The sequence below is a fragment of the Phoenix dactylifera genome, chromosome 4, assembly GCF_051530095.1.
Source record: "Phoenix dactylifera cultivar Ajwa chromosome 4, Ajwa_hap1_PhDact_Kaust_v1.1, whole genome shotgun sequence".
Classification (NCBI taxonomy): Eukaryota; Viridiplantae; Streptophyta; class Magnoliopsida; order Arecales; family Arecaceae; genus Phoenix; species Phoenix dactylifera.
Window position 1 is genome coordinate 37,388,437 of NC_143193.1, and position 25,175 is coordinate 37,413,611.

The 25,175-nt window shown below is 50.0% G+C and overlaps 40 non-coding genes and 29 pseudogenes across 40 annotated transcripts; all 69 read right to left on the reverse strand.

Moving 5' to 3' along the window:
• Positions 1 to 113: 113 nt before the first annotated feature.
• Positions 114 to 232, reverse strand: LOC149763053 (5S ribosomal RNA). Its single transcript, XR_016410593.1, has one exon. It is a non-coding gene; the product is annotated as a 5S ribosomal RNA (ribosomal RNA).
• A 246-nt stretch (positions 233 to 478) lies between these two features.
• LOC149763054 (5S ribosomal RNA) lies at positions 479 to 597 on the reverse strand. Its single transcript, XR_016410594.1, has one exon. It is a non-coding gene; the product is annotated as a 5S ribosomal RNA (ribosomal RNA).
• A 246-nt stretch (positions 598 to 843) lies between these two features.
• Positions 844 to 962, reverse strand: LOC149763055 (5S ribosomal RNA). Its single transcript, XR_016410595.1, has one exon. It is a non-coding gene; the product is annotated as a 5S ribosomal RNA (ribosomal RNA).
• A 246-nt stretch (positions 963 to 1,208) lies between these two features.
• Positions 1,209 to 1,327, reverse strand: LOC149763056 (5S ribosomal RNA). The gene has a single exon (XR_016412220.1). It is a non-coding gene; the product is annotated as a 5S ribosomal RNA (ribosomal RNA).
• A 246-nt stretch (positions 1,328 to 1,573) lies between these two features.
• On the reverse strand, positions 1,574 to 1,692 carry LOC149763057 (5S ribosomal RNA). Its single transcript, XR_016412221.1, has one exon. It is a non-coding gene; the product is annotated as a 5S ribosomal RNA (ribosomal RNA).
• A 246-nt stretch (positions 1,693 to 1,938) lies between these two features.
• Positions 1,939 to 2,057, reverse strand: LOC149763058 (5S ribosomal RNA; annotated as a pseudogene).
• A 246-nt stretch (positions 2,058 to 2,303) lies between these two features.
• On the reverse strand, positions 2,304 to 2,422 carry LOC149763059 (5S ribosomal RNA). The gene has a single exon (XR_016410596.1). It is a non-coding gene; the product is annotated as a 5S ribosomal RNA (ribosomal RNA).
• Positions 2,423 to 2,668: 246 nt separating this feature from the next.
• LOC149763060 (5S ribosomal RNA) lies at positions 2,669 to 2,787 on the reverse strand. The gene has a single exon (XR_016410597.1). It is a non-coding gene; the product is annotated as a 5S ribosomal RNA (ribosomal RNA).
• A 246-nt stretch (positions 2,788 to 3,033) lies between these two features.
• Positions 3,034 to 3,152, reverse strand: LOC149763061 (5S ribosomal RNA). Its single transcript, XR_016412222.1, has one exon. It is a non-coding gene; the product is annotated as a 5S ribosomal RNA (ribosomal RNA).
• A 246-nt stretch (positions 3,153 to 3,398) lies between these two features.
• Positions 3,399 to 3,517, reverse strand: LOC149763062 (5S ribosomal RNA; annotated as a pseudogene).
• A 246-nt stretch (positions 3,518 to 3,763) lies between these two features.
• LOC149763063 (5S ribosomal RNA) lies at positions 3,764 to 3,882 on the reverse strand (annotated as a pseudogene).
• Positions 3,883 to 4,128: 246 nt separating this feature from the next.
• Positions 4,129 to 4,247, reverse strand: LOC149763064 (5S ribosomal RNA). The gene has a single exon (XR_016410599.1). It is a non-coding gene; the product is annotated as a 5S ribosomal RNA (ribosomal RNA).
• A 246-nt stretch (positions 4,248 to 4,493) lies between these two features.
• LOC149763065 (5S ribosomal RNA) lies at positions 4,494 to 4,612 on the reverse strand. Its single transcript, XR_016410600.1, has one exon. It is a non-coding gene; the product is annotated as a 5S ribosomal RNA (ribosomal RNA).
• A 246-nt stretch (positions 4,613 to 4,858) lies between these two features.
• Positions 4,859 to 4,977, reverse strand: LOC149763066 (5S ribosomal RNA; annotated as a pseudogene).
• A 246-nt stretch (positions 4,978 to 5,223) lies between these two features.
• On the reverse strand, positions 5,224 to 5,342 carry LOC149763067 (5S ribosomal RNA; annotated as a pseudogene).
• A 246-nt stretch (positions 5,343 to 5,588) lies between these two features.
• On the reverse strand, positions 5,589 to 5,707 carry LOC149763068 (5S ribosomal RNA). Its single transcript, XR_016410601.1, has one exon. It is a non-coding gene; the product is annotated as a 5S ribosomal RNA (ribosomal RNA).
• Positions 5,708 to 5,953: 246 nt separating this feature from the next.
• On the reverse strand, positions 5,954 to 6,072 carry LOC149763069 (5S ribosomal RNA). The gene has a single exon (XR_016410602.1). It is a non-coding gene; the product is annotated as a 5S ribosomal RNA (ribosomal RNA).
• Positions 6,073 to 6,318: 246 nt separating this feature from the next.
• LOC149763070 (5S ribosomal RNA) lies at positions 6,319 to 6,437 on the reverse strand (annotated as a pseudogene).
• A 246-nt stretch (positions 6,438 to 6,683) lies between these two features.
• LOC149763071 (5S ribosomal RNA) lies at positions 6,684 to 6,802 on the reverse strand (annotated as a pseudogene).
• A 246-nt stretch (positions 6,803 to 7,048) lies between these two features.
• On the reverse strand, positions 7,049 to 7,167 carry LOC149763072 (5S ribosomal RNA). The gene has a single exon (XR_016410603.1). It is a non-coding gene; the product is annotated as a 5S ribosomal RNA (ribosomal RNA).
• A 246-nt stretch (positions 7,168 to 7,413) lies between these two features.
• Positions 7,414 to 7,532, reverse strand: LOC149763073 (5S ribosomal RNA). Its single transcript, XR_016410604.1, has one exon. It is a non-coding gene; the product is annotated as a 5S ribosomal RNA (ribosomal RNA).
• A 246-nt stretch (positions 7,533 to 7,778) lies between these two features.
• Positions 7,779 to 7,897, reverse strand: LOC149763074 (5S ribosomal RNA). The gene has a single exon (XR_016412223.1). It is a non-coding gene; the product is annotated as a 5S ribosomal RNA (ribosomal RNA).
• A 246-nt stretch (positions 7,898 to 8,143) lies between these two features.
• LOC149763075 (5S ribosomal RNA) lies at positions 8,144 to 8,262 on the reverse strand. The gene has a single exon (XR_016412224.1). It is a non-coding gene; the product is annotated as a 5S ribosomal RNA (ribosomal RNA).
• Positions 8,263 to 8,508: 246 nt separating this feature from the next.
• Positions 8,509 to 8,627, reverse strand: LOC149763076 (5S ribosomal RNA; annotated as a pseudogene).
• Positions 8,628 to 8,873: 246 nt separating this feature from the next.
• On the reverse strand, positions 8,874 to 8,992 carry LOC149763077 (5S ribosomal RNA; annotated as a pseudogene).
• A 246-nt stretch (positions 8,993 to 9,238) lies between these two features.
• Positions 9,239 to 9,357, reverse strand: LOC149763078 (5S ribosomal RNA). Its single transcript, XR_016410605.1, has one exon. It is a non-coding gene; the product is annotated as a 5S ribosomal RNA (ribosomal RNA).
• A 246-nt stretch (positions 9,358 to 9,603) lies between these two features.
• LOC149763079 (5S ribosomal RNA) lies at positions 9,604 to 9,722 on the reverse strand. The gene has a single exon (XR_016410606.1). It is a non-coding gene; the product is annotated as a 5S ribosomal RNA (ribosomal RNA).
• Positions 9,723 to 9,968: 246 nt separating this feature from the next.
• Positions 9,969 to 10,087, reverse strand: LOC149763080 (5S ribosomal RNA; annotated as a pseudogene).
• Positions 10,088 to 10,333: 246 nt separating this feature from the next.
• LOC149763081 (5S ribosomal RNA) lies at positions 10,334 to 10,452 on the reverse strand (annotated as a pseudogene).
• A 246-nt stretch (positions 10,453 to 10,698) lies between these two features.
• Positions 10,699 to 10,817, reverse strand: LOC149763082 (5S ribosomal RNA). Its single transcript, XR_016410607.1, has one exon. It is a non-coding gene; the product is annotated as a 5S ribosomal RNA (ribosomal RNA).
• A 246-nt stretch (positions 10,818 to 11,063) lies between these two features.
• On the reverse strand, positions 11,064 to 11,182 carry LOC149763083 (5S ribosomal RNA). The gene has a single exon (XR_016410608.1). It is a non-coding gene; the product is annotated as a 5S ribosomal RNA (ribosomal RNA).
• A 246-nt stretch (positions 11,183 to 11,428) lies between these two features.
• LOC149763084 (5S ribosomal RNA) lies at positions 11,429 to 11,547 on the reverse strand (annotated as a pseudogene).
• Positions 11,548 to 11,793: 246 nt separating this feature from the next.
• Positions 11,794 to 11,912, reverse strand: LOC149763085 (5S ribosomal RNA; annotated as a pseudogene).
• Positions 11,913 to 12,158: 246 nt separating this feature from the next.
• Positions 12,159 to 12,277, reverse strand: LOC149763086 (5S ribosomal RNA). Its single transcript, XR_016410610.1, has one exon. It is a non-coding gene; the product is annotated as a 5S ribosomal RNA (ribosomal RNA).
• Positions 12,278 to 12,523: 246 nt separating this feature from the next.
• LOC149763087 (5S ribosomal RNA) lies at positions 12,524 to 12,642 on the reverse strand. Its single transcript, XR_016410611.1, has one exon. It is a non-coding gene; the product is annotated as a 5S ribosomal RNA (ribosomal RNA).
• Positions 12,643 to 12,888: 246 nt separating this feature from the next.
• LOC149763088 (5S ribosomal RNA) lies at positions 12,889 to 13,007 on the reverse strand (annotated as a pseudogene).
• Positions 13,008 to 13,253: 246 nt separating this feature from the next.
• Positions 13,254 to 13,372, reverse strand: LOC149763089 (5S ribosomal RNA). Its single transcript, XR_016401724.1, has one exon. It is a non-coding gene; the product is annotated as a 5S ribosomal RNA (ribosomal RNA).
• A 247-nt stretch (positions 13,373 to 13,619) lies between these two features.
• LOC149763090 (5S ribosomal RNA) lies at positions 13,620 to 13,738 on the reverse strand. Its single transcript, XR_016410612.1, has one exon. It is a non-coding gene; the product is annotated as a 5S ribosomal RNA (ribosomal RNA).
• A 246-nt stretch (positions 13,739 to 13,984) lies between these two features.
• Positions 13,985 to 14,103, reverse strand: LOC149763091 (5S ribosomal RNA; annotated as a pseudogene).
• A 246-nt stretch (positions 14,104 to 14,349) lies between these two features.
• Positions 14,350 to 14,468, reverse strand: LOC149763092 (5S ribosomal RNA; annotated as a pseudogene).
• A 246-nt stretch (positions 14,469 to 14,714) lies between these two features.
• Positions 14,715 to 14,833, reverse strand: LOC149763093 (5S ribosomal RNA). The gene has a single exon (XR_016410613.1). It is a non-coding gene; the product is annotated as a 5S ribosomal RNA (ribosomal RNA).
• Positions 14,834 to 15,079: 246 nt separating this feature from the next.
• Positions 15,080 to 15,198, reverse strand: LOC149763094 (5S ribosomal RNA). The gene has a single exon (XR_016410614.1). It is a non-coding gene; the product is annotated as a 5S ribosomal RNA (ribosomal RNA).
• A 246-nt stretch (positions 15,199 to 15,444) lies between these two features.
• LOC149763095 (5S ribosomal RNA) lies at positions 15,445 to 15,563 on the reverse strand (annotated as a pseudogene).
• Positions 15,564 to 15,809: 246 nt separating this feature from the next.
• LOC149763096 (5S ribosomal RNA) lies at positions 15,810 to 15,928 on the reverse strand (annotated as a pseudogene).
• Positions 15,929 to 16,174: 246 nt separating this feature from the next.
• LOC149763097 (5S ribosomal RNA) lies at positions 16,175 to 16,293 on the reverse strand. Its single transcript, XR_016410615.1, has one exon. It is a non-coding gene; the product is annotated as a 5S ribosomal RNA (ribosomal RNA).
• Positions 16,294 to 16,539: 246 nt separating this feature from the next.
• Positions 16,540 to 16,658, reverse strand: LOC149763098 (5S ribosomal RNA). Its single transcript, XR_016410616.1, has one exon. It is a non-coding gene; the product is annotated as a 5S ribosomal RNA (ribosomal RNA).
• A 246-nt stretch (positions 16,659 to 16,904) lies between these two features.
• LOC149763099 (5S ribosomal RNA) lies at positions 16,905 to 17,023 on the reverse strand (annotated as a pseudogene).
• Positions 17,024 to 17,269: 246 nt separating this feature from the next.
• Positions 17,270 to 17,388, reverse strand: LOC149763100 (5S ribosomal RNA). Its single transcript, XR_016401725.1, has one exon. It is a non-coding gene; the product is annotated as a 5S ribosomal RNA (ribosomal RNA).
• A 247-nt stretch (positions 17,389 to 17,635) lies between these two features.
• LOC149763101 (5S ribosomal RNA) lies at positions 17,636 to 17,754 on the reverse strand. The gene has a single exon (XR_016410617.1). It is a non-coding gene; the product is annotated as a 5S ribosomal RNA (ribosomal RNA).
• Positions 17,755 to 18,000: 246 nt separating this feature from the next.
• On the reverse strand, positions 18,001 to 18,119 carry LOC149763102 (5S ribosomal RNA; annotated as a pseudogene).
• Positions 18,120 to 18,365: 246 nt separating this feature from the next.
• On the reverse strand, positions 18,366 to 18,484 carry LOC149763103 (5S ribosomal RNA; annotated as a pseudogene).
• A 246-nt stretch (positions 18,485 to 18,730) lies between these two features.
• LOC149763104 (5S ribosomal RNA) lies at positions 18,731 to 18,849 on the reverse strand. The gene has a single exon (XR_016410618.1). It is a non-coding gene; the product is annotated as a 5S ribosomal RNA (ribosomal RNA).
• Positions 18,850 to 19,095: 246 nt separating this feature from the next.
• Positions 19,096 to 19,214, reverse strand: LOC149763105 (5S ribosomal RNA). The gene has a single exon (XR_016410619.1). It is a non-coding gene; the product is annotated as a 5S ribosomal RNA (ribosomal RNA).
• Positions 19,215 to 19,460: 246 nt separating this feature from the next.
• On the reverse strand, positions 19,461 to 19,579 carry LOC149763106 (5S ribosomal RNA; annotated as a pseudogene).
• Positions 19,580 to 19,825: 246 nt separating this feature from the next.
• On the reverse strand, positions 19,826 to 19,944 carry LOC149763107 (5S ribosomal RNA). Its single transcript, XR_016410621.1, has one exon. It is a non-coding gene; the product is annotated as a 5S ribosomal RNA (ribosomal RNA).
• A 247-nt stretch (positions 19,945 to 20,191) lies between these two features.
• On the reverse strand, positions 20,192 to 20,310 carry LOC149763108 (5S ribosomal RNA). The gene has a single exon (XR_016410622.1). It is a non-coding gene; the product is annotated as a 5S ribosomal RNA (ribosomal RNA).
• Positions 20,311 to 20,556: 246 nt separating this feature from the next.
• On the reverse strand, positions 20,557 to 20,675 carry LOC149763109 (5S ribosomal RNA; annotated as a pseudogene).
• A 246-nt stretch (positions 20,676 to 20,921) lies between these two features.
• On the reverse strand, positions 20,922 to 21,040 carry LOC149763110 (5S ribosomal RNA; annotated as a pseudogene).
• A 246-nt stretch (positions 21,041 to 21,286) lies between these two features.
• Positions 21,287 to 21,405, reverse strand: LOC149763111 (5S ribosomal RNA). Its single transcript, XR_016410623.1, has one exon. It is a non-coding gene; the product is annotated as a 5S ribosomal RNA (ribosomal RNA).
• A 246-nt stretch (positions 21,406 to 21,651) lies between these two features.
• LOC149763112 (5S ribosomal RNA) lies at positions 21,652 to 21,770 on the reverse strand (annotated as a pseudogene).
• A 246-nt stretch (positions 21,771 to 22,016) lies between these two features.
• LOC149763113 (5S ribosomal RNA) lies at positions 22,017 to 22,135 on the reverse strand (annotated as a pseudogene).
• Positions 22,136 to 22,381: 246 nt separating this feature from the next.
• Positions 22,382 to 22,500, reverse strand: LOC149763114 (5S ribosomal RNA). The gene has a single exon (XR_016410624.1). It is a non-coding gene; the product is annotated as a 5S ribosomal RNA (ribosomal RNA).
• Positions 22,501 to 22,746: 246 nt separating this feature from the next.
• On the reverse strand, positions 22,747 to 22,865 carry LOC149763115 (5S ribosomal RNA). Its single transcript, XR_016410625.1, has one exon. It is a non-coding gene; the product is annotated as a 5S ribosomal RNA (ribosomal RNA).
• Positions 22,866 to 23,111: 246 nt separating this feature from the next.
• On the reverse strand, positions 23,112 to 23,230 carry LOC149763116 (5S ribosomal RNA; annotated as a pseudogene).
• A 246-nt stretch (positions 23,231 to 23,476) lies between these two features.
• Positions 23,477 to 23,595, reverse strand: LOC149763117 (5S ribosomal RNA). Its single transcript, XR_016410626.1, has one exon. It is a non-coding gene; the product is annotated as a 5S ribosomal RNA (ribosomal RNA).
• Positions 23,596 to 23,842: 247 nt separating this feature from the next.
• LOC149763118 (5S ribosomal RNA) lies at positions 23,843 to 23,961 on the reverse strand. The gene has a single exon (XR_016410627.1). It is a non-coding gene; the product is annotated as a 5S ribosomal RNA (ribosomal RNA).
• A 246-nt stretch (positions 23,962 to 24,207) lies between these two features.
• Positions 24,208 to 24,326, reverse strand: LOC149763119 (5S ribosomal RNA; annotated as a pseudogene).
• A 246-nt stretch (positions 24,327 to 24,572) lies between these two features.
• Positions 24,573 to 24,691, reverse strand: LOC149763120 (5S ribosomal RNA; annotated as a pseudogene).
• Positions 24,692 to 24,937: 246 nt separating this feature from the next.
• On the reverse strand, positions 24,938 to 25,056 carry LOC149763121 (5S ribosomal RNA). The gene has a single exon (XR_016410628.1). It is a non-coding gene; the product is annotated as a 5S ribosomal RNA (ribosomal RNA).
• Between the last annotated feature and the right edge of the window lie 119 nt (positions 25,057 to 25,175).

Here is a 25,175-nt window from a genome sequence, read left to right on the forward strand (position 1 = left end):
TCCGGACTCAGTTTATTTTCGGGGGGAAAAAATTATCCGAAGAGGAAAAGCCAAAAGCCAAAAAATTAAAATTAAATGTTATCAAAAAATAAAAAAGCGGGCAAAAAATAAAAGGGGTGCAACACGAGGACTTCCCAGGGGGTCACCCATCCTAGTACTACTCTCGCCCAAGCACGCTTAACTGCGGAGTTCTGATGGGATCCGGTGCATTAGTGCTGGTATGATCGCACCCATGACATGCCCTTCGAAACTCCCTTTTATGACAAAGCAGCAGACCTCGACGGCCCGAGACATTCGCGCCGCCGGGGCCGTTCTGGCGTAGGATTCAACGCGCTGTTCCGCTATGCGGCATGGCACCGCCAGTCTCCGGACTCAGTTTATTTTCGGGGGGAAAAAATTATCCGAAGAGGAAAAGCCAAAAGCCGAAAAATTAAAATTAAATGTTATCAAAAAATAAAAAAGCGGGCAAAAAATAAAAGGGGTGCAACACGAGGACTTCCCAGGGGGTCACCCATCCTAGTACTACTCTCGCCCAAGCACGCTTAACTGCGGAGTTCTGATGGGATCCGGTGCATTAGTGCTGGTATGATCGCACCCATGACATGCCCTTCGAAACTCCCTTTTATGACAAAGCAGCAGACCTCGACGGCCCGAGACATTCGCGCCGCCGGGGCCGTTCTGGCGTAGGATTCAACGCGCTGTTCCGCTATGCGGCATGGCACCGCCAGTCTCCGGACTCAGTTTATTTTCGGGGGAAAAAAATTATCCGAAGAGGAAAAGCCAAAAGCCGAAAAATAAAAAATAAATGTTATCAAAAAATAAAAAAGCGGGCAAAAAATAAAAGGGGTGCAACACGAGGACTTCCCAGGGGGTCACCCATCCTAGTACTACTCTCGCCCAAGCACGCTTAACTGCGGAGTTCTGATGGGATCCGGTGCATTAGTGCTGGTATGATCGCACCCATGACATGCCCTTCGAAACTCCCTTTTATGACAAAGCAGCAGACCTCGACGGCCCGAGACATTCGCGCTGCCGGGGCCGTTCTGGCGTAGGATTCAACGCGCTGTTCCGCTATGCGGCATGGCACCGCCAGTCTCCGGACTCAGTTTATTTTCGGGGGGAAAAAATTATCCGAAGAGGAAAAGCCAAAAGCCAAAAAATTAAAAATAAATATTATCAAAAAATAAAAAAGCGGGCAAAAAATAAAAAGGGTGCAACACGAGGACTTCCCAGGGGGTCACCCATCCTAGTACTACTCTCGCCCAAGCACGCTTAACTGCGGAGTTCTGATGGGATCCGGTGCATTAGTGCTGGTATGATCGCACCCATGACATGCCCTTCGAAACTCCCTTTTATGACAAAGCAGCAGACCTCGACGGCCCGAGACATTCGCGCTGCCGGGGCCGTTCTGGCGTAGGATTCAACACGCTGTTCCGCTATGCGGCATGGCACCGCCAGTCTCCGGACTCAGTTTATTTTCGGGGGGAAAAAATTATCCGAAGAGGAAAAGCCAAAAGCCAAAAAATTAAAAATAAATATTATCAAAAAATAAAAAAGCGGGCAAAAAATAAAAAGGGTGCAACACGAGGACTTCCCAGGGGGTCACCCATCCTAGTACTACTCTCGCCCAAGCACGCTTAACTGCGGAGTTCTGATGGGATCCGGTGCATTAGTGCTGGTATGATCGCACCCATGACATGCCCTTCGAAACTCCCTTTTATGACAAAGCAGCAGACCTCGACGGCCCGAGACATTCGCGCTGCCGGGGCCGTTCTGGCGTAGGATTCAACGCGCTGTTCCGCTATGCGGCATGGCACCGCCAGTCTCCGGACTCAGTTTATTTTCGGGGGGAAAAAATTATCCGAAGAGGAAAAGCCAAAAGCCAAAAAATTAAAAATAAATATTATCAAAAAATAAAAAAGCGGGCAAAAAATAAAAAGGGTGCAACACGAGGACTTCCCAGGGGGTCACCCATCCTAGTACTTCTCTCGCCCAAGCACGCCTAACTGCGGAGTTATGATGGGATCCGGTGCATTAGTGCTGGTATGATCGCACCCATGACATGCCCTTCGAAACTCCCTTTTATGACAAAGCAGCAGACCGCGACGGCCCGAGACATTCGCGCTGCCGGGGCCGTTCTGGCGTAGGATTCAACGCGCTGTCCCGCTATGCGGCATGGCACCGCCAGTCTCCGGACTCAGTTTATTTTCGGGGGAAAAAAATTATCCGAAGAGGAAAAGCCAAAAGCCGAAAAATAAAAAATAAATGTTATCAAAAAATAAAAAAGCGGGCAAAAAATAAAAGGGGTGCAACACGAGGACTTCCCAGGGGGTCACCCATCCTAGTACTACTCTCGCCCAAGCACGCTTAACTGCGGAGTTCTGATGGGATCCGGTGCATTAGTGCTGGTATGATCGCACCCATGACATGCCCTTCGAAACTCCCTTTTATGACAAAGCAGCAGACCTCGACGGCCCGAGACATTCGCGCTGCCGGGGCCGTTCTGGCGTAGGATTCAACGCGCTGTTCCGCTATGCGGCATGGCACCGCCAGTCTCCGGACTCAGTTTATTTTCGGGGGAAAAAAATTATCCGAAGAGGAAAAGCCAAAAGCCGAAAAATAAAAAATAAATGTTATCAAAAAATAAAAAAGCGGGCAAAAAATAAAAGGGGTGCAACACGAGGACTTCCCAGGGGGTCACCCATCCTAGTACTACTCTCGCCCAAGCACGCTTAACTGCGGAGTTCTGATGGGATCCGGTGCATTAGTGCTGGTATGATCGCACCCATGACATGCCCTTCGAAACTCCCTTTTATGACAAAGCAGCAGACCTCGACGGCCCGAGACATTCGCGCTGCCGGGGCCGTTCTGGCGTAGGATTCAACGCGCTGTTCCGCTATGCGGCATGGCACCGCCAGTCTCCGGACTCAGTTTATTTTCGGGGGGAAAAAATTATCCGAAGAGGAAAAGCCAAAAGCCAAAAAATTAAAAATAAATATTATCAAAAAATAAAAAAGCGGGCAAAAAATAAAAAGGGTGCAACACGAGGACTTCCCAGGGGGTCACCCATCCTAGTACTACTCTCGCCCAAGCACGCTTAACTGCGGAGTTCTGATGGGATCCGGTGCATTAGTGCTGGTATGATCGCACCCATGACATGCCCTTCGAAACTCCCTTTTATGACAAAGCAGCAGACCTCGACGGCCCGAGACATTCGCGCTGCCGGGGCCGTTCTGGCGTAGGATTCAACACGCTGTTCCGCTATGCGGCATGGCACCGCCAGTCTCCGGACTCAGTTTATTTTCGGGGGAAAAAAATTATCCGAAGAGGAAAAGCCAAAAGCCAAAAAATTAAAATTAAATGTTATCAAAAAATAAAAAAGCGGGCAAAAAATAAAAGGGGTGCAACACGAGGACTTCCCAGGGGGTCACCCATCCTAGTACTTCTCTCGCCCAAGCACGCCTAACTGCGGAGTTATGATGGGATCCGGTGCATTAGTGCTGGTATGATCGCACCCATGACATGCCCTTCGAAACTCCCTTTTATGACAAAGCAGCAGACCGCGACGGCCCGAGACATTCGCGCTGCCGGGGCCGTTCTGGCGTAGGATTCAACGCGCTGTTCCGCTATGCGGCATGGCACCGCGAGTCTCCGGACTCAGTTTATTTTCGGGGGAAAAAAATTATCCGAAGAGGAAAAGCCAAAAGCCAAAAAATTAAAAATAAATATTATCAAAAAATAAAAAAGCGGGCAAAAAATAAAAAGGGTGCAACACGAGGACTTCCCAGGGGGTCACCCATCCTAGTACTTCTCTCGCCCAAGCACGCCTAACTGCGGAGTTATGATGGGATCCGGTGCATTAGTGCTGGTATGATCGCACCCATGACATGCCCTTCGAAACTCCCTTTTATGACAAAGCAGCAGACCGCGACGGCCCGAGACATTCGCGCTGCCGGGGCCGTTCTGGCGTAGGATTCAACGCGCTGTCCCGCTATGCGGCATGGCACCGCCAGTCTCCGGACTCAGTTTATTTTCGGGGGAAAAAAATTATCCGAAGAGGAAAAGCCAAAAGCCGAAAAATAAAAAATAAATGTTATCAAAAAATAAAAAAGCGGGCAAAAAATAAAAGGGGTGCAACACGAGGACTTCCCAGGGGGTCACCCATCCTAGTACTACTCTCGCCCAAGCACGCTTAACTGCGGAGTTCTGATGGGATCCGGTGCATTAGTGCTGGTATGATCGCACCCATGACATGCCCTTCGAAACTCCCTTTTATGACAAAGCAGCAGACCTCGACGGCCCGAGACATTCGCGCTGCCGGGGCCGTTCTGGCGTAGGATTCAACGCGCTGTTCCGCTATGCGGCATGGCACCGCCAGTCTCCGGACTCAGTTTATTTTCGGGGGAAAAAAATTATCCGAAGAGGAAAAGCCAAAAGCCGAAAAATAAAAAATAAATGTTATCAAAAAATAAAAAAGCGGGCAAAAAATAAAAGGGGTGCAACACGAGGACTTCCCAGGGGGTCACCCATCCTAGTACTACTCTCGCCCAAGCACGCTTAACTGCGGAGTTCTGATGGGATCCGGTGCATTAGTGCTGGTATGATCGCACCCATGACATGCCCTTCGAAACTCCCTTTTATGACAAAGCAGCAGACCTCGACGGCCCGAGACATTCGCGCTGCCGGGGCCGTTCTGGCGTAGGATTCAACGCGCTGTTCCGCTATGTGGCATGGCACCGCCAGTCTCCGGACTCAGTTTATTTTCGGGGGGAAAAAATTATCCGAAGAGGAAAAGCCAAAAGCCAAAAAATTAAAAATAAATATTATCAAAAAATAAAAAAGCGGGCAAAAAATAAAAAGGGTGCAACACGAGGACTTCCCAGGGGGTCACCCATCCTAGTACTTCTCTCGCCCAAGCACGCCTAACTGCGGAGTTATGATGGGATCCGGTGCATTAGTGCTGGTATGATCGCACCCATGACATGCCCTTCGAAACTCCCTTTTATGACAAAGCAGCAGACCGCGACGGCCCGAGACATTCGCGCTGCCGGGGCCGTTCTGGCGTAGGATTCAACGCGCTGTTCCGCTATGCGGCATGGCACCGCGAGTCTCCGGACTCAGTTTATTTTCGGGGGAAAAAAATTATCCGAAGAGGAAAAGCCAAAAGCCAAAAAATTAAAAATAAATATTATCAAAAAATAAAAAAGCGGGCAAAAAATAAAAAGGGTGCAACACGAGGACTTCCCAGGGGGTCACCCATCCTAGTACTTCTCTCGCCCAAGCACGCCTAACTGCGGAGTTATGATGGGATCCGGTGCATTAGTGCTGGTATGATCGCACCCATGACATGCCCTTCGAAACTCCCTTTTATGACAAAGCAGCAGACCGCGACGGCCCGAGACATTCGCGCTGCCGGGGCCGTTCTGGCGTAGGATTCAACGCGCTGTCCCGCTATGCGGCATGGCACCGCCAGTCTCCGGACTCAGTTTATTTTCGGGGGAAAAAAATTATCCGAAGAGGAAAAGCCAAAAGCCGAAAAATAAAAAATAAATGTTATCAAAAAATAAAAAAGCGGGCAAAAAATAAAAGGGGTGCAACACGAGGACTTCCCAGGGGGTCACCCATCCTAGTACTACTCTCGCCCAAGCACGCTTAACTGCGGAGTTCTGATGGGATCCGGTGCATTAGTGCTGGTATGATCGCACCCATGACATGCCCTTCGAAACTCCCTTTTATGACAAAGCAGCAGACCTCGACGGCCCGAGACATTCGCGCTGCCGGGGCCGTTCTGGCGTAGGATTCAACGCGCTGTTCCGCTATGCGGCATGGCACCGCCAGTCTCCGGACTCAGTTTATTTTCGGGGGAAAAAAATTATCCGAAGAGGAAAAGCCAAAAGCCGAAAAATAAAAAATAAATGTTATCAAAAAATAAAAAAGCGGGCAAAAAATAAAAGGGGTGCAACACGAGGACTTCCCAGGGGGTCACCCATCCTAGTACTACTCTCGCCCAAGCACGCTTAACTGCGGAGTTCTGATGGGATCCGGTGCATTAGTGCTGGTATGATCGCACCCATGACATGCCCTTCGAAACTCCCTTTTATGACAAAGCAGCAGACCTCGACGGCCCGAGACATTCGCGCTGCCGGGGCCGTTCTGGCGTAGGATTCAACGCGCTGTTCCGCTATGCGGCATGGCACCGCCAGTCTCCGGACTCAGTTTATTTTCGGGGGGAAAAAATTATCCGAAGAGGAAAAGCCAAAAGCCAAAAAATTAAAAATAAATATTATCAAAAAATAAAAAAGCGGGCAAAAAATAAAAAGGGTGCAACACGAGGACTTCCCAGGGGGTCACCCATCCTAGTACTTCTCTCGCCCAAGCACGCCTAACTGCGGAGTTATGATGGGATCCGGTGCATTAGTGCTGGTATGATCGCACCCATGACATGCCCTTCGAAACTCCCTTTTATGACAAAGCAGCAGACCGCGACGGCCCGAGACATTCGCGCTGCCGGGGCCGTTCTGGCGTAGGATTCAACGCGCTGTTCCGCTATGCGGCATGGCACCGCGAGTCTCCGGACTCAGTTTATTTTCGGGGGAAAAAAATTATCCGAAGAGGAAAAGCCAAAAGCCAAAAAATTAAAAATAAATATTATCAAAAAATAAAAAAGCGGGCAAAAAATAAAAAGGGTGCAACACGAGGACTTCCCAGGGGGTCACCCATCCTAGTACTTCTCTCGCCCAAGCACGCCTAACTGCGGAGTTATGATGGGATCCGGTGCATTAGTGCTGGTATGATCGCACCCATGACATGCCCTTCGAAACTCCCTTTTATGACAAAGCAGCAGACCGCGACGGCCCGAGACATTCGCGCTGCCGGGGCCGTTCTGGCGTAGGATTCAACGCGCTGTCCCGCTATGCGGCATGGCACCGCCAGTTTCCGGACTCAGTTTATTTTCGGGGGAAAAAAATTATCCGAAGAGGAAAAGCCAAAAGCCGAAAAATAAAAAATAAATGTTATCAAAAAATAAAAAAGCGGGCAAAAAATAAAAGGGGTGCAACACGAGGACTTCCCAGGGGGTCACCCATCCTAGTACTACTCTCGCCCAAGCACGCTTAACTGCGGAGTTCTGATGGGATCCGGTGCATTAGTGCTGGTATGATCGCACCCATGACATGCCCTTCGAAACTCCCTTTTATGACAAAGCAGCAGACCTCGACGGCCCGAGACATTCGCGCCGCCGGGGCCGTTCTGGCGTAGGATTCAACGCGCTGTTCCGCTATGCGGCATGGCACCGCCAGTCTCCGGACTCAGTTTATTTTCGGGGGAAAAAAATTATCCGAAGAGGAAAAGCCAAAAGCCGAAAAATAAAAAATAAATGTTATCAAAAAATAAAAAAGCGGGCAAAAAATAAAAGGGGTGCAACACGAGGACTTCCCAGGGGGTCACCCATCCTAGTACTACTCTCGCCCAAGCACGCTTAACTGCGGAGTTCTGATGGGATCCGGTGCATTAGTGCTGGTATGATCGCACCCATGACATGCCCTTCGAAACTCCCTTTTATGACAAAGCAGCAGACCTCGACGGCCCGAGACATTCGCGCTGCCGGGGCCGTTCTGGCGTAGGATTCAACGCGCTGTTCCGCTATGCGGCATGGCACCGCCAGTCTCCGGACTCAGTTTATTTTCGGGGGGAAAAAATTATCCGAAGAGGAAAAGCCAAAAGCCAAAAAATTAAAAATAAATATTATCGAAAAATAAAAAAGCGGGCAAAAAATAAAAAGGGTGCAACACGAGGACTTCCCAGGGGGTCACCCATCCTAGTACTACTCTCGCCCAAGCACGCTTAACTGCGGAGTTCTGATGGGATCCGGTGCATTAGTGCTGGTATGATCGCACCCATGACATGCCCTTCGAAACTCCCTTTTATGACAAAGCAGCAGACCTCGACGGCCCGAGACATTCGCGCTGCCGGGGCCGTTCTGGCGTAGGATTCAACACGCTGTTCCGCTATGCGGCATGGCACCGCCAGTCTCCGGACTCAGTTTATTTTCGGGGGGAAAAAATTATCCGAAGAGGAAAAGCCAAAAGCCAAAAAATTAAAAATAAATATTATCAAAAAATAAAAAAGCGGGCAAAAAATAAAAAGGGTGCAACACGAGGACTTCCCAGGGGGTCACCCATCCTAGTACTACTCTCGCCCAAGCACGCTTAACTGCGGAGTTCTGATGGGATCCGGTGCATTAGTGCTGGTATGATCGCACCCATGACATGCCCTTCGAAACTCCCTTTTATGACAAAGCAGCAGACCTCGACGGCCCGAGACATTCGCGCTGCCGGGGCCGTTCTGGCGTAGGATTCAACGCGCTGTTCCGCTATGCGGCATGGCACCGCCAGTCTCCGGACTCAGTTTATTTTCGGGGGGAAAAAATTATCCGAAGAGGAAAAGCCAAAAGCCAAAAAATTAAAAATAAATATTATCAAAAAATAAAAAAGCGGGCAAAAAATAAAAAGGGTGCAACACGAGGACTTCCCAGGGGGTCACCCATCCTAGTACTTCTCTCGCCCAAGCACGCCTAACTGCGGAGTTATGATGGGATCCGGTGCATTAGTGCTGGTATGATCGCACCCATGACATGCCCTTCGAAACTCCCTTTTATGACAAAGCAGCAGACCGCGACGGCCCGAGACATTCGCGCTGCCGGGGCCGTTCTGGCGTAGGATTCAACGCGCTGTCCCGCTATGCGGCATGGCACCGCCAGTCTCCGGACTCAGTTTATTTTCGGGGGGAAAAAATTATCCGAAGAGGAAAAGCGAAAAGCCAAAAAATTAAAAATAAATATTATCAAAAAATAAAAAAGTGGGCAAAAAATAAAAAGGGTGCAACACGAGGACTTCCCAGGGGGTCACCCATCCTAGTACTTCTCTCGCCCAAGCACGCCTAACTGCGGAGTTATGATGGGATCCGGTGCATTAGTGCTGGTATGATCGCACCCATGACATGCCCTTCGAAACTCCCTTTTATGACAAAGCAGCAGACCGCGACGGCCCGAGACATTCGCGCTGCCGGGGCCGTTCTGGCGTAGGATTCAACGCGCTGTCCCGCTATGCGGCATGGCACCGCCAGTCTCCGGACTCAGTTTATTTTCGGGGGAAAAAAATTATCCGAAGAGGAAAAGCCAAAAGCCGAAAAATAAAAAATAAATGTTATCAAAAAATAAAAAAGCGGGCAAAAAATAAAAGGGGTGCAACACGAGGACTTCCCAGGGGGTCACCCATCCTAGTACTACTCTCGCCCAAGCACGCTTAACTGCGGAGTTCTGATGGGATCCGGTGCATTAGTGCTGGTATGATCGCACCCATGACATGCCCTTCGAAACTCCCTTTTATGACAAAGCAGCAGACCTCGACGGCCCGAGACATTCGCGCTGCCGGGGCCGTTCTGGCGTAGGATTCAACGCGCTGTTCCGCTATGCGGCATGGCACCGCCAGTCTCCGGACTCAGTTTATTTTCGGGGGAAAAAAATTATCCGAAGAGGAAAGGCCAAAAGCCGAAAAATAAAAAATAAATGTTATCAAAAAATAAAAAAGCGGGCAAAAAATAAAAGGGGTGCAACACGAGGACTTCCCAGGGGGTCACCCATCCTAGTACTACTCTCGCCCAAGCACGCTTAACTGCGGAGTTCTGATGGGATCCGGTGCATTAGTGCTGGTATGATCGCACCCATGACATGCCCTTCGAAACTCCCTTTTATGACAAAGCAGCAGACCTCGACGGCCCGAGACATTCGCGCTGCCGGGGCCGTTCTGGCGTAGGATTCAACGCGCTGTTCCGCTATGCGGCATGGCACCGCCAGTCTCCGGACTCAGTTTATTTTCGGGGGGAAAAAATTATCCGAAGAGGAAAAGCCAAAAGCCAAAAAATTAAAAATAAATATTATCAAAAAATAAAAAAGCGGGCAAAAAATAAAAAGGGTGCAACACGAGGACTTCCCAGGGGGTCACCCATCCTAGTACTTCTCTCGCCCAAGCACGCCTAACTGCGGAGTTATGATGGGATCCGGTGCATTAGTGCTGGTATGATCGCACCCATGACATGCCCTTCGAAACTCCCTTTTATGACAAAGCAGCAGACCGCGACGGCCCGAGACATTCGCGCTGCCGGGGCCGTTCTGGCGTAGGATTCAACGCGCTGTTCCGCTATGCGGCATGGCACCGCGAGTCTCCGGACTCAGTTTATTTTCGGGGGAAAAAAATTATCCGAAGAGGAAAAGCCAAAAGCCAAAAAATTAAAAATAAATATTATCAAAAAATAAAAAAGCGGGCAAAAAATAAAAAGGGTGCAACACGAGGACTTCCCAGGGGGTCACCCATCCTAGTACTTCTCTCGCCCAAGCACGCCTAACTGCGGAGTTATGATGGGATCCGGTGCATTAGTGCTGGTATGATCGCACCCATGACATGCCCTTCGAAACTCCCTTTTATGACAAAGCAGCAGACCGCGACGGCCCGAGACATTCGCGCTGCCGGGGCCGTTCTGGCGTAGGATTCAACGCGCTGTCCCGCTATGCGGCATGGCACCGCCAGTCTCCGGACTCAGTTTATTTTCGGGGGAAAAAAATTATCCGAAGAGGAAAAGCCAAAAGCCGAAAAATAAAAAATAAATGTTATCAAAAAATAAAAAAGCGGGCAAAAAATAAAAGGGGTGCAACACGAGGACTTCCCAGGGGGTCACCCATCCTAGTACTACTCTCGCCCAAGCACGCTTAACTGCGGAGTTCTGATGGGATCCGGTGCATTAGTGCTGGTATGATCGCACCCATGACATGCCCTTCGAAACTCCCTTTTATGACAAAGCAGCAGACCTCGACGGCCCGAGACATTCGCGCTGCCGGGGCCGTTCTGGCGTAGGATTCAACGCGCTGTTCCGCTATGCGGCATGGCACCGCCAGTCTCCGGACTCAGTTTATTTTCGGGGGAAAAAAATTATCCGAAGAGGAAAAGCCAAAAGCCGAAAAATAAAAAATAAATGTTATCAAAAAATAAAAAAGCGGGCAAAAAATAAAAGGGGTGCAACACGAGGACTTCCCAGGGGGTCACCCATCCTAGTACTACTCTCGCCCAAGCACGCTTAACTGCGGAGTTCTGATGGGATCCGGTGCATTAGTGCTGGTATGATCGCACCCATGACATGCCCTTCGAAACTCCCTTTTATGACAAAGCAGCAGACCTCGACGGCCCGAGACATTCGCGCTGCCGGGGCCGTTCTGGCGTAGGATTCAACGCGCTGTTCCGCTATGCGGCATGGCACCGCCAGTCTCCGGACTCAGTTTATTTTCGGGGGGAAAAAATTATCCGAAGAGGAAAAGCCAAAAGCCAAAAAATTAAAAATAAATATTATCAAAAAATAAAAAAGCGGGCAAAAAATAAAAAGGGTGCAACACGAGGACTTCCCAGGGGGTCACCCATCCTAGTACTTCTCTCGCCCAAGCACGCCTAACTGCGGAGTTATGATGGGATCCGGTGCATTAGTGCTGGTATGATCGCACCCATGACATGCCCTTCGAAACTCCCTTTTATGACAAAGCAGCAGACCGCGACGGCCCGAGACATTCGCGCTGCCGGGGCCGTTCTGGCGTAGGATTCAACGCGCTGTTCCGCTATGCGGCATGGCACCGCGAGTCTCCGGACTCAGTTTATTTTCGGGGGAAAAAAATTATCCGAAGAGGAAAAGCCAAAAGCCAAAAAATTAAAAATAAATATTATCAAAAAATAAAAAAGCGGGCAAAAAATAAAAAGGGTGCAACACGAGGACTTCCCAGGGGGTCACCCATCCTAGTACTTCTCTCGCCCAAGCACGCCTAACTGCGGAGTTATGATGGGATCCGGTGCATTAGTGCTGGTATGATCGCACCCATGACATGCCCTTCGAAACTCCCTTTTATGACAAAGCAGCAGACCGCGACGGCCCGAGACATTCGCGCTGCCGGGGCCGTTCTGGCGTAAGATTCAACGCGCTGTCCCGCTATGCGGCATGGCACCGCCAGTCTCCGGACTCAGTTTATTTTCGGGGGAAAAAAATTATCCGAAGAGGAAAAGCCAAAAGCCGAAAAATAAAAAATAAATGTTATCAAAAAATAAAAAAGCGGGCAAAAAATAAAAGGGGTGCAACACGAGGACTTCCCAGGGGGTCACCCATCCTAGTACTACTCTCGCCCAAGCACGCTTAACTGCGGAGTTCTGATGGGATCCGGTGCATTAGTGCTGGTATGATCGCACCCATGACATGCCCTTCGAAACTCCCTTTTATGACAAAGCAGCAGACCTCGACGGCCCGAGACATTCGCGCTGCCGGGGCCGTTCTGGCGTAGGATTCAACGCGCTGTTCCGCTATGCGGCATGGCACCGCCAGTCTCCGGACTCAGTTTATTTTCGGGGGAAAAAAATTATCCGAAGAGGAAAAGCCAAAAGCCGAAAAATAAAAAATAAATGTTATCAAAAAATAAAAAAGCGGGCAAAAAATAAAAGGGGTGCAACACGAGGACTTCCCAGGGGGTCACCCATCCTAGTACTACTCTCGCCCAAGCACGCTTAACTGCGGAGTTCTGATGGGATCCGGTGCATTAGTGCTGGTATGATCGCACCCATGACATGCCCTTCGAAACTCCCTTTTATGACAAAGCAGCAGACCTCGACGGCCCGAGACATTCGCGCTGCCGGGGCCGTTCTGGCGTAGGATTCAACGCGCTGTTCCGCTATGCGGCATGGCACCGCCAGTCTCCGGACTCAGTTTATTTTCGGGGGGAAAAAATTATCCGAAGAGGAAAAGCCAAAAGCCAAAAAATTAAAAATAAATATTATCAAAAAATAAAAAAGCGGGCAAAAAATAAAAAGGGTGCAACACGAGGACTTCCCAGGGGGTCACCCATCCTAGTACTTCTCTCGCCCAAGCACGCCTAACTGCGGAGTTATGATGGGATCCGGTGCATTTGTGCTGGTATGATCGCACCCATGACATGCCCTTCGAAACTCCCTTTTATGACAAAGCAGCAGACCGCGACGGCCCGAGACATTCGCGCTGCCGGGGCCGTTCTGGCGTAGGATTCAACGCGCTGTTCCGCTATGCGGCATGGCACCGCGAGTCTCCGGACTCAGTTTATTTTCGGGGGAAAAAAATTATCCGAAGAGGAAAAGCCAAAAGCCGAAAAATTAAAATTAAATATTATCAAAAAATAAAAAAGCGGGCAAAAAATAAAAGGGGTGCAACTCGAGGACTTCCCAGGGGGTCACCCATCCTAGTACTACTCTCGCCCAAGCACGCTTAACTGCGGAGTTCTGATGGGATCCGGTGCATTAGTGCTGGTATGATCGCACCCATGACATGCCCATCGAAACTCCCTTTTATGACAAAGCAGCAGACCTCGACGGCCCGAGACATTCGCGCCGCCGGGGCCGTTCTGGCGTAGGATTCAACGCGCTATTCCCGCTATGCGGCATGGCACCGCCAGTCTCCGGACTCAGTTTATTTTCGGGGGAAAAAAATTATCCGAAGAGGAAAAGCCAAAAGCCGAAAAATAAAAAATAAATGTTATCAAAAAATAAAAAAGCGGGCAAAAAATAAAAGGGGTGCAACACGAGGACTTCCCAGGGGGTCACCCATCCTAGTACTACTCTCGCCCAAGCACGCTTAACTGCGGAGTTCTGATGGGATCCGGTGCATTAGTGCTGGTATGATCGCACCCATGACATGCCCTTCGAAACTCCCTTTTATGACAAAGCAGCAGACCTCGACGGCCCGAGACATTCGCGCTGCCGGGGCCGTTCTGGCGTAGGATTCAACGCGCTGTTCCGCTATGCGGCATGGCACCGCCAGTCTCCGGACTCAGTTTATTTTCGGGGGGAAAAAATTATCCGAAGAGGAAAAGCCAAAAGCCAAAAAATTAAAAATAAATATTATCAAAAAATAAAAAAGCGGGCAAAAAATAAAAAGGGTGCAACACGAGGACTTCCCAGGGGGTCACCCATCCTAGTACTTCTCTCGCCCAAGCACGCCTAACTGCGGAGTTATGATGGGATCCGGTGCATTAGTGCTGGTATGATCGCACCCATGACATGCCCTTCGAAACTCCCTTTTATGACAAAGCAGCAGACCGCGACGGCCCGAGACATTCGCGCTGCCGGGGCCGTTCTGGCGTAGGATTCAACGCGCTGTTCCGCTATGCGGCATGGCACCGCGAGTCTCCGGACTCAGTTTATTTTCGGGGGAAAAAAATTATCCGAAGAGGAAAAGCCAAAAGCCAAAAAATTAAAAATAAATATTATCAAAAAATAAAAAAGCGGGCAAAAAATAAAAAGGGTGCAACACGAGGACTTCCCAGGGGGTCACCCATCCTAGTACTTCTCTCGCCCAAGCACGCCTAACTGCGGAGTTATGATGGGATCCGGTGCATTAGTGCTGGTATGATCGCACCCATGACATGCCCTTCGAAACTCCCTTTTATGACAAAGCAGCAGACCGCGACGGCCCGAGACATTCGCGCTGTCGGGGCCGTTCTGGCGTAGGATTCAACGCGCTGTCCCGCTATGCGGCATGGCACCGCCAGTCTCCGGACTCAGTTTATTTTCGGGGGAAAAAAATTATCCGAAGAGGAAAAGCCAAAAGCCGAAAAATAAAAAATAAATGTTATCAAAAAATAAAAAAGCGGGCAAAAAATAAAAGGGGTGCAACACGAGGACTTCCCAGGGGGTCACCCATCCTAGTACTACTCTCGCCCAAGCACGCTTAACTGCGGAGTTCTGATGGGATCCGGTGCATTAGTGCTGGTATGATCGCACCCATGACATGCCCTTCGAAACTCCCTTTTATGACAAAGCAGCAGACCTCGACGGCCCGAGACATTCGCGCTGCCGGGGCCGTTCTGGCGTAGGATTCAACGCGCTGTTCCGCTATGCGGCATGGCACCGCCAGTCTCCGGACTCAGTTTATTTTCGGGGGAAAAAAATTATCCGAAGAGGAAAAGCCAAAAGCCGAAAAATAAAAAATAAATGTTATCAAAAAATAAAAAAGCGGGCAAAAAATAAAAGGGGTGCAACACGAGGACTTCCCAGGGGGTCACCCATCCTAGTACTACTCTCGCCCAAGCACGCTTAACTGCGGAGTTCTGATGGGATCCGGTGCATTAGTGCTGGTATGATCGCACCCATGACATGCCCTTCGAAACTCCCTTTTATGACAAAGCAGCAGACCTCGACGGCCCGAGACATTCGCGCTGCCGGGGCCGTTCTGGCGTAGGATTCAACGCGCTGTTCCGCTATGCGGCATGGCACCGCCAGTCTCCGGACTCAGTTTATTTTCGGGGGGAAAAAATTATCCGAAGAGGAAAAGCCAAAAGCCAAAAAATTAAAAATAAATATTATCAAAAAATAAAAAAGCGGGCAAAAAATAAAAAGGGTGCAACACGAGGACTTCCCAGGGGGTCACCCATCCTAGTACTTCTCTCGCCCAAGCACGCCTAACTGCGGAGTTATGATGGGATCCGGTGCATTAGTGCTGGTATGATCGCACCCATGACATGCCCTTCGAAACTCCCTTTTATGACAAAGCAGCAGACCGCGACGGCCCGAGACATTCGCGCTGCCGGGGCCGTTCTGGCGTAGGATTCAACGCGCTGTTCCGCTATGCGGCATGGCACCGCGAGTCTCCGGACTCAGTTTATTTTCGGGGGAAAAAAATTATCCGAAGAGGAAAAGCCAAAAGCCAAAAAATTAAAAATAAATATTATCAAAAAATAAAAAAGCGGGCAAAAAATAAAAAGGGTGCAACACGAGGACTTCCCAGGGGGTCACCCATCCTAGTACTTCTCTCGCCCAAGCACGCCTAACTGCGGAGTTATGATGGGATCCGGTGCATTAGTGCTGGTATGATCGCACCCATGACATGCCCTTCGAAACTCCCTTTTATGACAAAGCAGCAGACCGCGACGGCCCGAGACATTCGCGCTGCCGGGGCCGTTCTGGCGTAGGATTCAACGCGCTGTCCCGCTATGCGGCATGGCACCGCCAGTCTCCGGACTCAGTTTATTTTCGGGGGAAAAAAATTATCCGAAGAGGAAAAGCCAAAAGCCGAAAAATAAAAAATAAATGTTATCAAAAAATAAAAAAGCGGGCAAAAAATAAAAGGGGTGCAACACGAGGACTTCCCAGGGGGTCACCCATCCTAGTACTACTCTCGCCCAAGCACGCTTAACTGCGGAGTTCTGATGGGATCCGGTGCATTAGTGCTGGTATGATCGCACCCATGACATGCCCTTCGAAACTCCCTTTTATGACAAAGCAGCAGACCTCGACGGCCCGAGACATTCGCGCTGCCGGGGCCGTTCTGGCGTAGGATTCAACGCGCTGTTCCGCTATGCGGCATGGCACCGCCAGTCTCCGGACTCAGTTTATTTTCGGGGGAAAAAAATTATCCGAAGAGGAAAAGCCAAAAGCCGAAAAATAAAAAATAAATGTTATCAAAAAATAAAAAAGCGGGCAAAAAATAAAAGGGGTGCAACACGAGGACTTCCCAGGGGGTCACCCATCCTAGTACTACTCTCGCCCAAGCACGCTTAACTGCGGAGTTCTGATGGGATCCGGTGCATTAGTGCTGGTATGATCGCACCCATGACATGCCCTTCGAAACTCCCTTTTATGACAAAGCAGCAGACCTCGACGGCCCGAGACATTCGCGCTGCCGGGGCCGTTCTGGCGTAGGATTCAACGCGCTGTTCCGCTATGCGGCATGGCACCGCCAGTCTCCGGACTCAGTTTATTTTCGGGGGGAAAAAATTATCCGAAGAGGAAAAGCCAAAAGCCAAAAAATTAAAAATAAATATTATCAAAAAATAAAAAAGCGGGCAAAAAATAAAAAGGGTGCAACACGAGGACTTCCCAGGGGGTCACCCATCCTAGTACTTCTCTCGCCCAAGCACGCCTAACTGCGGAGTTATGATGGGATCCGGTGCATTAGTGCTGGTATGATCGCACCCATGACATGCCCTTCGAAACTCCCTTTTATGACAAAGCAGCAGACCGCGACGGCCCGAGACATTCGCGCTGCCGGGGCCGTTCTGGCGTAGGATTCAACGCGCTGTTCCGCTATGCGGCATGGCACCGCGAGTCTCCGGACTCAGTTTATTTTCGGGGGAAAAAAATTATCCGAAGAGGAAAAGCCAAAAGCCGAAAAATTAAAATTAAATATTATCAAAAAATAAAAAAGCGGGCAAAAAATAAAAGGGGTGCAACTCGAGGACTTCCCAGGGGGTCACCCATCCTAGTACTACTCTCGCCCAAGCACGCTTAACTGCGGAGTTCTGATGGGATCCGGTGCATTAGTGCTGGTATGATCGCACCCATGACATGCCCATCGAAACTCCCTTTTATGACAAAGCAGCAGACCTCGACGGCCCGAGACATTCGCGCCGCCGGGGCCGTTCTGGCGTAGGATTCAACGCGCTATTCCCGCTATGCGGCATGGCACCGCCAGTCTCCGGACTCAGTTTATTTTCGGGGGAAAAAAATTATCCGAAGAGGAAAAGCCAAAAGCCGAAAAATAAAAAATAAATGTTATCAAAAAATAAAAAAGCGGGCAAAAAATAAAAGGGGTGCAACACGAGGACTTCCCAGGGGGTCACCCATCCTAGTACTACTCTCGCCCAAGCACGCTTAACTGCGGAGTTCTGATGGGATCCGGTGCATTAGTGCTGGTATGATCGCACCCATGACATGCCCTTCGAAACTCCCTTTTATGACAAAGCAGCAGACCTCGACGGCCCGAGACATTCGCGCTGCCGGGGCCGTTCTGGCGTAGGATTCAACGCGCTGTTCCGCTATGCGGCATGGCACCGCCAGTCTCCGGACTCAGTTTATTTTCGGGGGGAAAAAATTATCCGAAGAGGAAAAGCCAAAAGCCAAAAAATTAAAAATAAATATTATCAAAAAATAAAAAAGCGGGCAAAAAATAAAAAGGGTGCAACACGAGGACTTCCCAGGGGGTCACCCATCCTAGTACTTCTCTCGCCCAAGCACGCCTAACTGCGGAGTTATGATGGGATCCGGTGCATTAGTGCTGGTATGATCGCACCCATGACATGCCCTTCGAAACTCCCTTTTATGACAAAGCAGCAGACCGCGACGGCCCGAGACATTCGCGCTGCCGGGGCCGTTCTGGCGTAGGATTCAACGCGCTGTTCCGCTATGCGGCATGGCACCGCGAGTCTCCGGACTCAGTTTATTTTCGGGGGAAAAAAATTATCCGAAGAGGAAAAGCCAAAAGCCAAAAAATTAAAAATAAATATTATCAAAAAATAAAAAAGCGGGCAAAAAATAAAAAGGGTGCAACACGAGGACTTCCCAGGGGGTCACCCATCCTAGTACTTCTCTCGCCCAAGCACGCCTAACTGCGGAGTTATGATGGGATCCGGTGCATTAGTGCTGGTATGATCGCACCCATGACATGCCCTTCGAAACTCCCTTTTATGACAAAGCAGCAGACCGCGACGGCCCGAGACATTCGCGCTGCCGGGGCCGTTCTGGCGTAGGATTCAACGCGCTGTCCCGCTATGCGGCATGGCACCGCCAGTCTCCGGACTCAGTTTATTTTCGGGGGAAAAAAATTATCCGAAGAGGAAAAGCCAAAAGCCGAAAAATAAAAAATAAATGTTATCAAAAAATAAAAAAGCGGGCAAAAAATAAAAGGGGTGCAACACGAGGACTTCCCAGGGGGTCACCCATCCTAGTACTACTCTCGCCCAAGCACGCTTAACTGCGGAGTTCTGATGGGATCCGGTGCATTAGTGCTGGTATGATCGCACCCATGACATGCCCTTCGAAACTCCCTTTTATGACAAAGCAGCAGACCTCGACGGCCCGAGACATTCGCGCTGCCGGGGCCGTTCTGGCGTAGGATTCAACGCGCTGTTCCGCTATGCGGCATGGCACCGCCAGTCTCCGGACTCAGTTTATTTTCGGGGGAAAAAAATTATCCGAAGAGGAAAAGCCAAAAGCCGAAAAATAAAAAATAAATGTTATCAAAAAATAAAAAAGCGGGCAAAAAATAAAAGGGGTGCAACACGAGGACTTCCCAGGGGGTCACCCATCCTAGTACTACTCTCGCCCAAGCACGCTTAACTGCGGAGTTCTGATGGGATCCGGTGCATTAGTGCTGGTATGATCGCACCCATGACATGCCCTTCGAAACTCCCTTTTATGACAAAGCAGCAGACCTCGACGGCCCGAGACATTCGCGCTGCCGGGGCCGTTCTGGCGTAGGATTCAACGCGCTGTTCCGCTATGCGGCATGGCACCGCCAGTCTCCGGACTCAGTTTATTTTCGGGGGGAAAAAATTATCCGAAGAGGAAAAGCCAAAAGCCAAAAAATTAAAAATAAATATTATCAAAAAATAAAAAAGCGGGCAAAAAATAAAAAGGGTGCAACACGAGGACTTCCCAGGGGGTCACCCATCCTAGTACTTCTCTCGCCCAAGCACGCCTAACTGCGGAGTTATGATGGGATCCGGTGCATTAGTGCTGGTATGATCGCACCCATGACATGCCCTTCGAAACTCCCTTTTATGACAAAGCAGCAGACCGCGACGGCCCGAGACATTCGCGCTGCCGGGGCCGTTCTGGCGTAGGATTCAACGCGCTGTTCCGCTATGCGGCATGGCACCGCGAGTCTCCGGACTCAGTTTATTTTCGGGGGAAAAAAATTATCCGAAGAGGAAAAGCCAAAAGCCGAAAAATTAAAATTAAATATTATCAAAAAATAAAAAAGCGGGCAAAAAATAAAAGGGGTGCAACACGAGGACTTCCCAGGGGGTCACCCATCCTAGTACTACTCTCGCCCAAGCACGCTTAACTGCGGAGTTCTGATGGGATCCGGTGCATTAGTGCTGGTATGATCGCACCCATGACATGCCCATCGAAACTCCCTTTTATGACAAAGCAGCAGACCTCGACGGCCCGAGACATTCGCGCCGCCGGGGCCGTTCTGGCGTAGGATTCAACGCGCTATTCCCGCTATGCGGCATGGCACCGCCAGTCTCCGGACTCAGTTTATTTTCGGGGGAAAAAAATTATCCGAAGAGGAAAAGCCAAAAGCCGAAAAATAAAAAATAAATGTTATCAAAAAATAAAAAAGCGGGCAAAAAATAAAAGGGGTGCAACACGAGGACTTCCCAGGGGGTCACCCATCCTAGTACTACTCTCGCCCAAGCACGCTTAACTGCGGAGTTCTGATGGGATCCGGTGCATTAGTGCTGGTATGATCGCACCCATGACATGCCCTTCGAAACTCCCTTTTATGACAAAGCAGCAGACCTCGACGGCCCGAGACATTCGCGCTGCCGGGGCCGTTCTGGCGTAGGATTCAACGCGCTGTTCCGCTATGCGGCATGGCACCGCCAGTCTCCGGACTCAGTTTATTTTCGGGGGGAAAAAATTATCCGAAGAGGAAAAGCCAAAAGCCAAAAAATTAAAAATAAATATTATCAAAAAATAAAAAAGCGGGCAAAAAATAAAAAGGGTGCAACACGAGGACTTCCCAGGGGGTCACCCATCCTAGTACTTCTCTCGCCCAAGCACGCCTAACTGCGGAGTTATGATGGGATCCGGTGCATTAGTGCTGGTATGATCGCACCCATGACATGCCCTTCGAAACTCCCTTTTATGACAAAGCAGCAGACCGCGACGGCCCGAGACATTCGCGCTGCCGGGGCCGTTCTGGCGTAGGATTCAACGCGCTGTTCCGCTATGCGGCATGGCACCGCGAGTCTCCGGACTCAGTTTATTTTCGGGGGAAAAAAATTATCCGAAGAGGAAAAGCCAAAAGCCAAAAAATTAAAAATAAATATTATCAAAAAATAAAAAAGCGGGCAAAAAATAAAAAGGGTGCAACACGAGGACTTCCCAGGGGGTCACCCATCCTAGTACTTCTCTCGCCCAAGCACGCCTAACTGCGGAGTTATGATGGGATCCGGTGCATTAGTGCTGGTATGATCGCACCCATGACATGCCCTTCGAAACTCCCTTTTATGACAAAGCAGCAGACCGCGACGGCCCGAGACATTCGCGCTGCCGGGGCCGTTCTGGCGTAGGATTCAACGCGCTGTTCCGCTATGCGGCATGGCACCGCCAGTCTCCGGACTCAGTTTATTTTCGGGGGAAAAAAATTATCCGAAGAGGAAAAGCCAAAAGCCGAAAAATAAAAAATAAATGTTATCAAAAAATAAAAAAGCGGGCAAAAAATAAAAGGGGTGCAACACGAGGACTTCCCAGGGGGTCACCCATCCTAGTACTACTCTCGCCCAAGCACGCTTAACTGCGGAGTTCTGATGGGATCCGGTGCATTAGTGCTGGTATGATCGCACCCATGACATGCCCTTCGAAACTCCCTTTTATGACAAAGCAGCAGACCTCGACGGCCCGAGACATTCGCGCTGCCGGGGCCGTTCTGGCGTAGGATTCAACGCGCTGTTCCGCTATGCGGCATGGCACCGCCAGTCTCCGGACTCAGTTTATTTTCGGGGGGAAAAAATTATCCGAAGAGGAAAAGCCAAAAGCCAAAAAATTAAAAATAAATATTATCAAAAAATAAAAAAGCGGGCAAAAAATAAAAAGGGTGCAACACGAGGACTTCCCAGGGGGTCACCCATCCTAGTACTTCTCTCGCCCAAGCACGCCTAACTGCGGAGTTATGATGGGATCCGGTGCATTAGTGCTGGTATGATCGCACCCATGACATGCCCTTCGAAACTCCCTTTTATGACAAAGCAGCAGACCGCGACGGCCCGAGACATTCGCGCTGCCGGGGCCGTTCTGGCGTAGGATTCAACGCGCTGTTCCGCTATGCGGCATGGCACCGCGAGTCTCCGGACTCAGTTTATTTTCGGGGGAAAAAAATTATCCGAAGAGGAAAAGCCAAAAGCCAAAAAATTAAAAATAAATATTATCAAAAAATAAAAAAGCGGGCAAAAAATAAAAAGGGTGCAACACGAGGACTTCCCAGGGGGTCACCCATCCTAGTACTTCTCTCGCCCAAGCACGCCTAACTGCGGAGTTATGATGGGATCCGGTGCATTAGTGCTGGTATGATCGCACCCATGACATGCCCTTCGAAACTCCCTTTTATGACAAAGCAGCAGACCGCGACGGCCCGAGACATTCGCGCTGCCGGGGCCGTTCTGGCGTAGGATTCAACGCGCTGTCCCGCTATGCGGCATGGCACCGCCAGTCTCCGGACTCAGTTTATTTTCGGGGGAAAAAAATTATCCGAAGAGGAAAAGCCAAAAGCCGAAAAATAAAAAATAAATGTTATCAAAAAATAAAAAAGCGGGCAAAAAATAAAAGGGGTGCAACACGAGGACTTCCCAGGGGGTCACCCATCCTAGTACTACTCTCGCCCAAGCACGCTTAACTGCGGAGTTCTGATGGGATCCGGTGCATTAGTGCTGGTATGATCGCACCCATGACATGCCCTTCGAAACTCCCTTTTATGACAAAGCAGCAGACCTCGACGGCCCGAGACATTCGCGCTGCCGGGGCCGTTCTGGCGTAGGATTCAACGCGCTGTTCCGCTATGCGGCATGGCACCGCCAGTCTCCGGACTCAGTTTATTTTCGGGGGAAAAAAATTATCCGAAGAGGAAAAGCCAAAAGCCGAAAAATAAAAAATAAATGTTATCAAAAAATAAAAAAGCGGGCAAAAAATAAAAGGGGTGCAACACGAGGACTTCCCAGGGGGTCACCCATCCTAGTACTACTCTCGCCCAAGCACGCTTAACTGCGGAGTTCTGATGGGATCCGGTGCATTAGTGCTGGTATGATCGCACCCATGACATGCCCTTCGAAACTCCCTTTTATGACAAAGCAGCAGACCTCGACGGCCCGAGACATTCGCGCTGCCGGGGCCGTTCTGGCGTAGGATTCAACGCGCTGTTCCGCTATGCGGCATGGCACCGCCAGTCTCCGGACTCAGTTTATTTTCGGGGGGAAAAAATTATCCGAAGAGGAAAAGCCAAAAGCCAAAAAATTAAAAATAAATATTATCAAAAAATAAAAAAGCGGGCAAAAAATAAAAAGGGTGCAACACGAGGACTTCCCAGGGGGTCACCCATCCTAGTACTTCTCTCGCCCAAGCACGCCTAACTGCGGAGTTATGATGGGATCCGGTGCATTAGTGCTGGTATGATCGCACCCATGACATGCCCTTCGAAACTCCCTTTTATGACAAAGCAGCAGACCGCGACGGCCCGAGACATTCGCGCTGCTGGGGCCGTTCTGGCGTAGGATTCAACGCGCTGTTCCGCTATGCGGCATGGCACCGCGAGTCTCCGGACTCAGTTTATTTTCGGGGGAAAAAAATTATCCGAAGAGGAAAAGCCAAAAGCCGAAAAATTAAAATTAAATATTATCAAAAAATAAAAAAGCGGGCAAAAAATAAAAGGGGTGCAACACGAGGACTTCCCAGGGGGTCACCCATCCTAGTACTACTCTCGCCCAAGCACGCTTAACTGCGGAGTTCTGATGGGATCCGGTGCATTAGTGCTGGTATGATCGCACCCATGACATGCCCATCGAAACTCCCTTTTATGACAAAGCAGCAGACCTCGACGGCCCGAGACATTCGCGCCGCCGGGGCCGTTCTGGCGTAGGATTCAACGCGCTATTCCCGCTATGCGGCATGGCACCGCCAGTCTCCGGACTCAGTTTATTTTCGGGGGAAAAAAATTATCCGAAGAGGAAAAGCCAAAAGCCGAAAAATAAAAAATAAATGTTATCAAAAAATAAAAAAGCGGGCAAAAAATAAAAGGGGTGCAACACGAGGACTTCCCAGGGGGTCACCCATCCTAGTACTACTCTCGCCCAAGCACGCTTAACTGCGGAGTTCTGATGGGATCCGGTGCATTAGTGCTGGTATGATCGCACCCATGACATGCCCTTCGAAACTCCCTTTTATGACAAAGCAGCAGACCTCGACGGCCCGAGACATTCGCGCTGCCGGGGCCGTTCTGGCGTAGGATTCAACGCGCTGTTCCGCTATGCGGCATGGCACCGCCAGTCTCCGGACTCAGTTTATTTTCGGGGGGAAAAAATTATCCGAAGAGGAAAAGCCAAAAGCCAAAAAATTAAAAATAAATATTATCAAAAAATAAAAAAGCGGGCAAAAAATAAAAAGGGTGCAACACGAGGACTTCCCAGGGGGTCACCCATCCTAGTACTTCTCTCGCCCAAGCACGCCTAACTGCGGAGTTATGATGGGATCCGGTGCATTAGTGCTGGTATGATCGCACCCATGACATGCCCTTCGAAACTCCCTTTTATGACAAAGCAGCAGACCGCGACGGCCCGAGACATTCGCGCTGCCGGGGCCGTTCTGGCGTAGGATTCAACGCGCTGTTCCGCTATGCGGCATGGCACCGCGAGTCTCCGGACTCAGTTTATTTTCGGGGGAAAAAAATTATCCGAAGAGGAAAAGCCAAAAGCCAAAAAATTAAAAATAAATATTATCAAAAAATAAAAAAGCGGGCAAAAAATAAAAAGGGTGCAACACGAGGACTTCCCAGGGGGTCACCCATCCTAGTACTTCTCTCGCCCAAGCACGCCTAACTGCGGAGTTATGATGGGATCCGGTGCATTAGTGCTGGTATGATCGCACCCATGACATGCCCTTCGAAACTCCCTTTTATGACAAAGCAGCAGACCGCGACGGCCCGAGACATTCGCGCTGCCGGGGCCGTTCTGGCGTAGGATTCAACGCGCTGTCCCGCTATGCGGCATGGCACCGCCAGTCTCCGGACTCAGTTTATTTTCGGGGGAAAAAAATTATCCGAAGAGGAAAAGCCAAAAGCCGAAAAATAAAAAATAAATGTTATCAAAAAATAAAAAAGCGGGCAAAAAATAAAAGGGGTGCAACACGAGGACTTCCCAGGGGGTCACCCATCCTAGTACTACTCTCGCCCAAGCACGCTTAACTGCGGAGTTCTGATGGGATCCGGTGCATTAGTGCTGGTATGATCGCACCCATGACATGCCCTTCGAAACTCCCTTTTATGACAAAGCAGCAGACCTCGACGGCCCGAGACATTCGCGCTGCCGGGGCCGTTCTGGCGTAGGATTCAACGCGCTGTTCCGCTATGCGGCA